We start from the raw sequence: 9,345 nt of genomic DNA on the forward strand, positions 1-9,345 counted from the left end.
AGATTCCAGATCAGAAGTCAAGAGACCTGGGTACTGCCAACTTTTCCTAGAAGTAGCTACAGAGGAAAATCCTTTAACTTCTCTGAGCCTGTCTCCTCATGTATTAAAATGTCTGTGTGGGTAGTAGGAAGACAGTGATACTGGTCCAGAAAATTATATAGATGAGAAAATGTGGAGTTCCCGTCGTGGCTCAGCGGTTAACGAATCTGACTAGGAACCATGAGGTTTCAGGTTCAATTCCTGGCCTCACTCAGTGGGTTTTCATGTTGTTGTGTGTATCAGTTGCCGTGAGCTGTGGTGCAGGTCACAGGTGCGGCTCGGATCCCGAGTTGATGTGGCTGTGGCGTAGGCTGGCAGCTACAGCTCCGATTCGACCCCTAGCCTGGGGACCTCCATATGCCACAGGTATGGCCCTAAAAAGACAAAAAAAAAAAAAAAAGGTGAGAAAATGTATGAGACTATATTATACAACTGCAATGTGTGATGATAATTTATCTACCTATTTACAACAGGCCTCCAGCCCTCCAGCCCTCCTGCCCCTCCTTGGGTTTACAACCAGTTATTAATCCCAAACTCCAGCCCCTTAAGTCTCAGCCTTAGCCATATTCCCAAATCTGGCCAATCATTGCCTTCCCTTTTCCTTTCTAAAGATCATTCAACATATTTATCGGTCTCATTCTAATTAACCTATCTTTGCTAGACTAAATGATGCTGTTAATGTGTTGTCATGCTTGTCCATGATAATCTCTACTCAGCCTTATCCTCCCTACCATGCTTGGGCCTGAGTGAGGGTGTACTGAAGTCTCCATGATCACTCTTGCCTAGACCCCAGACAGTGCCACTTGCATGTCCAGCTGGATAAAGAGATATGCCATCATGATCTTGAATGGCCTTGGGTGACACAAAGACTGGCTGGCCCCGGTCCTGACTTCACATTCCAGCCGGGTTCTACGTGTCAGCTCTAAGCCTGTATTCATGTGATACAGCTGTTGTCTAACCTTGTCTAGTTTCCAGAAAGCCATTTGTTACTGGGATAAAAGTCAAGGATTTGTAAGGAGGAGGAAAGAAGTGTCTTTAGCCTGGGCATTCACCACAACTTCAACTGGCCCCACCCTTCCTGGAACTCTGTGACAAAGTCTTCTTGGGTAGTGAGTTAAAAGGCGGGATTGGGCAGCTAGTAGGCAATGTACTTTTGGATTGAGAAAATGAGGTCACTGTCTGTATGGATATAGGCGAGAGGTTATACTCTGGAATATACATAAATGCAGTAGGCTGTAAAAATGTCTCAGAGAAAGAGAACTAGGGAAGAATGGCTCAGAAAAAAATTCACAGAAATTTTTATATAGACTGTGGAAAAAAAAAGTAAATCTTGGGAGTTCCCATTGTGGCTCAGTAGATTAAGAACGCAATGCAGTCTACTACAGGAGGATGCAGGTTGATCCCTGATTCCTGGCCTCAGTGGGTAAAGGATTAAGGATCCAGATATGGGTTTTTTTTGTGTGTGTGTGTTTGTGTGTTTTGTCTTTTGTCTTTTTAGGGACGAACCTGCAGCACATGGAGGTTCCCAGGCTAGGGGTCGAATTGGAGCTGTAGCTGCCGGCCTATACCACAGCTCAGAGTAATGCCAGATCCTTAACCCACTAAGCAAGGCCAGGGATCGAACCTACATCCTCATGGATACTAGTTGGGTTCGTTAATCACTGAGCCATGACAGTAACTCCAAGGACCCAGTTTTGCCACAAGCTGCAGTGCAGTAGATTTCAGATGAGGTTCAGATATGGAGTTGCTGTGGCTGTGGTGGAACAGCTGTAGCTCTGATTCAACCACTAGTCTGGAAACTTCCACATGTTACAGGCACGGCCTTAAAAAGAAAAAAAAATGTATAAAAAGAAAGTAAACCTTCTCTACCTCAGGTTACTGACATAGGTCTTACGACAAATCCCCTGTCCCTGCCCCACGCAGAGATTGCTGTGTGCCCAGTGCTATTCTGAGTGCTTTAGATTCTTTAACTCAATCTTTAGAACAACCTGTAAGGTAGATATTCTCCCCATCTTACAGATAAGGAAGCTGAAGCACAAAGAAGACTCGAATACATAGCCCAATATTGCCCAGAATATAAGTGAGAGGTCTATATTTGAGCACGGAAAGTTTTAACCAGAGGCCAGGCCCTTAACTATCACTTTATCTTGCCTCTCAAAAGCAGGCTGCATGTTCAGGCAAAGATAATGTATGGAGAGCCTTTAACTCTGCCTGGCACTTAGCAAAATTGTTGTTGTCATCACCATCATTATTACTAAGAGAAGTCGAGACTCCAAGAGGCAGAGCTCCATATTCTGAGGAGTTTGGAGTGTTTGGGGCTTGAGTGATGCCACGTGACTTGTTCTGAATCCAGGCCTGTCCTGTACTGACCACACCCTCCCCTACCCACCTCCCCAGGAAGGGGGATGAGGAGGGATGCCCTAGCCTTTAGGGATACCAGGTCCCAAGATCTCTGGAAATCACTCCATCCTAGCCTTTCCTGGAATGTGACAAAGAGAGCTGACCATCTCCCCACCCAGTGTCCAGGAGGTTGTAAAGGGCCTGGGAATCTCTCCAGCTGACTTCACAGGAATTGTTTTCTTCCCCAGAAAGAGACCTTGGATGACCCATAACATGAAGGCACTCCCTTTTCTTACAGTAAGAGGCCGGCAATAAAATTCTGGAAGAAGTTGCCTCCAGAGAACTGGATGCTGGATTGGGACCTGAGTTCTGTTTCCAGCCCTACAACTAAAAATCACTGTGTAACCTTAGGGGAATTACCTGAGTTCTCTGGGCCTTAAATTTTCTCACAAAGAAAATAAAAGGATTAGGCTAAGACCTCTTCCGGACCTAAAATTTTACTGTTTCTCTCTACATTCATTATCCTAAATGAATGGAAACCTTATGTTGGGAAAACAGCTTGCTTATATTGGGAAAAAAACCCTTGGTCTCCCATTCAAATTTCAATTGGCTAGGTAAAAAAACCCCTAACATTTAAAGGTTTGTAGGAGTTCCCACCGTGGTGCAGGAGGTTAAGAATCTGACTGCAGAAGCTCAGGTTGCTGCAGAGGGGGTTGGATCACTGGCCTGGGGCAGTAGGTTAAAGGATATGGTGTTGCCGCAGCTGTGGTGTATGTTGCAGTTGTGGCTCAGATTCAATCCCTGGTCTGGGAACTTCCATATGCCTCATGTGTGGCCTAAATACATAAAAAGTAAGTAAATAAGTAAATAAAGATTAATATGTGTTTTAGATCCTATACCACATTTACATAAATTACCTTATTTAATCTTCACAATAAATCTTTGGAGAAGGTATGGTTGCTTTCATTTTACGGGTAAGGTATTACTCATGGCTCAGAGAATAAATTGCCCACAAACATCCAGGAAGTAAGAGGCAAAAATCAAGATTCGAACCCAGGTCCCATGAAATCTCAGAATCTCTGCTTTTTCTATTCTGGTGCCTCTACTGGTATAGAAAGTGAAGGCAATCAAGAAGCAATCAAACTATAGCCATGCTGACTATAGTTAATAACACTGTATTGCATATTTAAAAGTTGCTAAGAGAGTGGATTTTTAAAGTTCTCATTACAAGAAGAAAATTTCAAACCTATATTGCTGATGAATTTTTTTTTTTTTGGTCTTTTTTTTTTAATGGTTGCACTGGCAGCATATGGAGGTTCCCAGGCTAGGGGTCTAATTGGAGCTGTAGCCGCTGGCCTATGCCACAGTCACAGCAATGTCAGATCTGAGCCATGTATGGGACCTACACCACAGCTCACAGCAACACTGAACACTTAACTCACTAAGAAAGGCCAGGGATTGAACCTGCGTTCTCATGGATGCTTGTCAGATTCGTTTCTGCTGGGCCACAATGGGAACTCTGGTGATGAGTATTAATTAGATTTACTACGGTGATTGTTTTATGATACATACAAATATAGAATCATTATGCTGTATACCTGAAATGAATGTAAATGTCATATATCAGATATCTAAATTAAGAAAATAAACAATTAAACATTTTCATAAACTAATTCTCATTGTTAATTGATTGAATGGTACTTATTGAGCAACTGCTATAACCGCAGATCATGTTAGAGCCCACAGGGCCACAAAAGAAGGCAAGAGATATCCCCAGCCCTCTGGGAGTGGAAAATCAGCTCAGCTCTGGGGAGAAAGTACAGTAACTCATTACACTTGTAAGCACAGTGCTTATCCAAGGTCCATCTTTTCCTGTAATGCTGTAAGCTCCTAGAGGGTAGACACTGGGCTCATGCTGTTCACTGTTGTTTCTCTATTGCCTAGCACAGTGCTGGGCACAGAGAAGATTCTCACAGGCTTTTGGGTGAATAAATTACACTACACAATAAGTGACTGACTAAATGCCAAGATGAGTGGGAGGGCTGTGAGGGAGTTCAGGAAAGGTCTCTGGAGGAGGGAGATTGTAAGCTAAACCTTGAAGGATAAAGGTCAACTGTACAAACTCATCTCTAGGCTAGAGGCCACACTCTACTGGTTCAGACTTGAGCTATGTTCCCCTTCCACAGCCAGATATTCCTAAAGATGGTATTTTCATAAAGAAAGAACATCTCTGAATTCCTACTACCTTCAGATCTGCCAACGCCCAGTGTTATAGGACTATCTTGTCAGTGTCAGTGACCTTGACAAAGAATTGTCACCTTAGCACATCACTTTATGGGAAACAAAAGTTTCATCTGGTTTGGGTTCAGGAGAGGTTTGGCCCCCACATAGGGAGAGGAGGCATTTAGGCCAAGTTTTCTGAAGGACAGGAATGCCATTATCTGGAGGGGCTGAAGAAGAGGGTAGGCAAACAAGGTAATGGAGATCCTCTCTGAGTCAGGCCCGGGACCAGGTTCCCTAATATGCATTCTCATTTAATTCTCTAAGCAACTGTATAAGGCAGCAATAATCATCTGGATGTCCAACAGGAAGGGAATAGTTCAATAAACTGTACAATCAAATGGAATATGATCTGAAAGACTAACTGAGGTGATGTCTAATGGCATGAGGTCTAATTAAATGGTACATTAGATATGATACTGTGAGAGCTAACAGGGGAGTAAATAGGAATATTTGACAGGGTGTTTTAGACAGCTATGCAGTACCAAAGGCTCAGTAGGGCTGGGGAGAAAACACTTAAATCCATATCTCTAAAGCAAGATTAAAATAGAACTTTAATTGTTCATAGAAATTAATAATAGGAATGATAAAAATATTCCATTAAAGCTTTTTTTTTTGTCTTTTGTCTTTTGAGGGCTGCACCGTGGCATATGGAGGTGCCCAGTCTAGGGGTCTAATCAGAGCTACAGGTGCCAGCCTACGCCAGAGCTATAGCAATGCCAGATCCAAGCTGCATCTGCAACCTACACCACAGCTCACACCAAAACCAGATCCTTAGTCCACTGAGCGAGGCCAGGGATTGAACCCTCATCCTCATGGTTCATAATCAGATTTGTTAACTACTGAGCCATGATGGGAACTTCCCCATTACAGCTTTTTAAGGTAAAAACCAGTTTTAAAAACTAGAAAGATGAGATAACATTCTCTTTTGACCTAATTTAAAAGGATCTGGAAAACACAAAGTTCTTCATAGAAATCACATATGGGGTAAAGGAAGCCAAAGAAGTAACCAAAGCAGGTCTAAAGGATGATGAAAGCACAGACACCATAATCAGAGGCATAAATGAGACCATGTGAATTCTTCTGAAAATGGAAAGGCCTTTGATTTGAGTCAAAAACATGGACCCTGCAAAATGTGGACCAAAGTGTACAGGCATGTGAAAACTAAAGGGAAGACTGCCAAAGACTGCTCCACTTTGGGTGGCTACTCTGTTGGCCATCAGATAAAGGAGGTGATTAATTAAGAAGACCAAGAGTTAGGGCAAGGATGCAGTCTCATGACTAAAGCATGCAAACAGCTCACTTCTCAGAATCCGTTGTTCAACCTCATAGTCCTAATGCTTCACCAGTGACCCCTGGGCCCGTGATATAACAGGTTACCTTAACCGGTTGTCCGAGGTCTTCTAGGGGTCAGCGGTGGGGTTGTCATTGAGAATGGCTCCCTCCCTCTACCTGCTCCTAGAAACTGGCTTCAGCCAAAGGATTTCTGGGAATGGAGTGTCTTCTGCCTTAGGGGGCCAAGCCATTTCTGCATTTGAGTCCAAAAATCCCAGTGAGTTGTGACACTGTTATTCATTTTTTTAAATTACAAAGTAATGCATAATCAGGGTAAAGTCTTTTTTCCAGTCAATAGAGGAATTTATATAGTTAAAAAATGAAAGTCCTCTTGTTCCCCTCCCCTCAAACACCACAAAACTCCAAAATCCTCTCCTGAAGAGTTAACAACTATTAGCAGTTTGGTGTTTACCCTTCTTGACAATTTTCCTCACACATATTCAAACACAGGTATGTGGTTGTGGTAGAGGCAATCCGAGGCAATTATTTAATCACTCTATCTCAGTTTTCTCAGCTTTAAAACTGGGGGAATACTACTAATTCCACAGGGTTATTATAAGGACGAAATAAGTTGTCTAGTGTTCTTGGACCATAGTAAGCACTCAGAAGTTAGCTGTTATGATTATTCCCTCATTATTTTTCTTTTCTTTTTTCTGTCTTTTGGTTTTTTTTGTTTGTTGGTTTGTTTGTTTGTTTTTTTGTCTTCTTAGGGCTGTACCCGTGGCACATGGAGGTTCCCAGGCTAGAGGTCGAATCAGAGCTGTAGCCGCTGGCCTACACCACAGCTCACAGCAACGCCAGATCCTTAATCCACTGAGCGAGGCCAGGGATTGAACCCTCGTCCTCATGGATACTAGCTGGGTTCGTTAACTGCTGGGCCATGATAGGAACTTCTCCCTCACTATTTTTCACAGTAGCTTAATATCCTACTGTACAGATGCCTAAGAACACACACAAATTAAATCGCTCTCCTAAAATTAGTGTGTGTGTGTGGGGGGGCGGTTGGGCCCAGAACCTAGGATTCTGCCTGTGGTCCAGAATTATTCACATATCACAGGGTTCCCCACAAATCCCTTAAAGCCAAAGAGGCCTGGAGAGGGCAGCTGGTCTCATTCCTTGTCCTTCAGTGAAATCCAGCTCAGTTGCCCCATCTTATTTGGATTCCAGGCTGTCTCTGATAGGTTTCCAAGGCAGGGGGCTCTAGGCCCAGCTGAGCTCTCTTATTACTGTGTTCTCCGGATACACTCCTCCTGATCCTTGATGTTTCTACACAGTAAATCATGCTGAGGACTCCCAGCTGCTTTGGGGTTAGCTCAGGCTGATTGGTGGGAAGGCAATGGCTTAGAGTTGAGAGATCAGGCTCCCTGATAAGGCCACAGGGAGGTCCTAAATGCAGTTACCTCATTCATGCTTCTCCTCCCTGCCTGGCCTCCATGTCTACTTCTGATGCCATCTCCCTTGCTCTGACAGGTTTACGGAAGAGTAGGGGATGCTGGGTCATGGCCAAGCTGAGGCCTTTTTTATCACCCTGGGAACTTTGTTGAAGCACTTTTGCAGACTTCAGGCTCAGAGCTGGAAAGTCTTGAAGATCATCCACCCTGCCCATTTGCTAGCTGGAGAAAAAAGGTTTGGTGAGAAAGGGGCAAGGGCACAAACACAAACACTGAGCACTATCACGGTGCCATTCGCTATGCTGAAGATTTCAAGATATCTTCATTCTGCCCTTATGGCAACCCTGAAGTAGATAGCCTTTCCCACCTTAAAGAATGAGGAATCTGAGGCTTGAAGAAGCTAAGTGAAGCTAAGTGAAGCTAAGTGAAGAAGCTAAGCTCAAGGTCATAAGAAAATGGAATAGCCTAAAGCCTAATTATCTACTTACTTTCTTACTATAGGGAGCCCAAGACATCCAAATACCCTACTGGCCTCTTTCTTTACCACCTCTTCCAAATGTGTAAGAGGTTTTCCGCTAGTCAAGCCAATGATAAGACACATTGGATGACAGAAACTCCTCCTCAGCCAACCACCTCCACAACGTCTGTCTTCTCACTGGAAGATTCACTCCCTCTGGAGCCCTATTCTGAGAGAATGGAATACGGCTTTAGGGACCAGTGAACAGAGCAATAGTGTTCCTCAGGTTCTAGTTTTGTAGGATTTGCAGCAAGGTATGGGAATTTTGTATATTGGTACTAGGGGAGGCCAAGTCCAGGGTGCCCAGGAAAGCTCTGTCTAGAGCCTATCTGCCCCTGTGCTGTGCTGAAAGCCCAGCTATTGTTCCCCAGAAGGGGAAGACCCAGTCTCCAAAACCCAGTTCTGGGTCACTTTCTTTACCCTGCTCTGGGTTACTAGTTCTTTTGCCTCTGAGCTTTTGCCTCATTCATTCCCTCTAAGGCCATATGTTGTCTCCCATTCTGTTAACTGATAACAGTTTTTCCCAGAAGTTTCTTAGAATCATCAACCCTTGAGATTAAATGTGGGCAGTCCCATCTCATTCCACATAATCAGTGACAAGGGAGATGATTCACTTTAGCATTCCTGAAAGCCCATGGAATGAATAACCAAGTACACTTGAAAATTTATATTAAGCTACATAAGCACAGCATTAAATATATATGTGACTAGAGATTAAAATATCAATTGATGATTGTATTTGAATCACTCACAGTCTTAAGTTCCTTAAGAGTACTATAAACTGTCAATCTGTTAGGGTCTGAGAATTCCGAGATTTGTATTTTATTAACTACTCCAATCCCTTTAATGACACATTGATTTGCATACTTACAAGAGGCTCTTATATTCTATACACACCACCCTCTCTTCTTCCTAGTGACTTATTAAAGTAAATGGTTATCAGAGTGCCCTGGCACTGAGATTTGGTGTAGTGGGGAGAGTCTTCCACTATAAGTTTATTTATGGAGCTCACTGCTCCACAGTAATCCAGTCACAGATCATGAATCCTAGATAGCTATTTGTAGTCATATCCTGCTATAAGGGACTGCTGAATTTACTCATAAACAGACTAAAGCCTGAAGAAATAGTGACCTGTCCAAGCCTCCAGCTTTCCCAGGGTTGGCCTGATGCCAGAGAGCCAGTGGTTTCATGGCCTATCTTCAGCAGCCTATGAAAGTTCTCCTATTCCCCAGAGTCCTCTCACATTGTACATGGACTAGGGCACACCCAGTTTCAGATTTTCATAAAGTCTTGATATTTTGCTTTCTTGTCTAAGTCACTTTTCTTCTTCTTTTTAGGGCCGCACCAGGGCCATATGGAAGTTCCCAGGCTAGGGGTTGAATCAGAGCTGCAGTTGCTGGCCTATACCACAGCAACACCAGATCTGAGCCTCATCTGTGACCT

The sequence above is a fragment of the Sus scrofa genome, chromosome 1, assembly GCF_000003025.6.
Source record: "Sus scrofa isolate TJ Tabasco breed Duroc chromosome 1, Sscrofa11.1, whole genome shotgun sequence".
NCBI lineage: Eukaryota > Metazoa > Chordata > Mammalia > Artiodactyla > Suidae > Sus > Sus scrofa.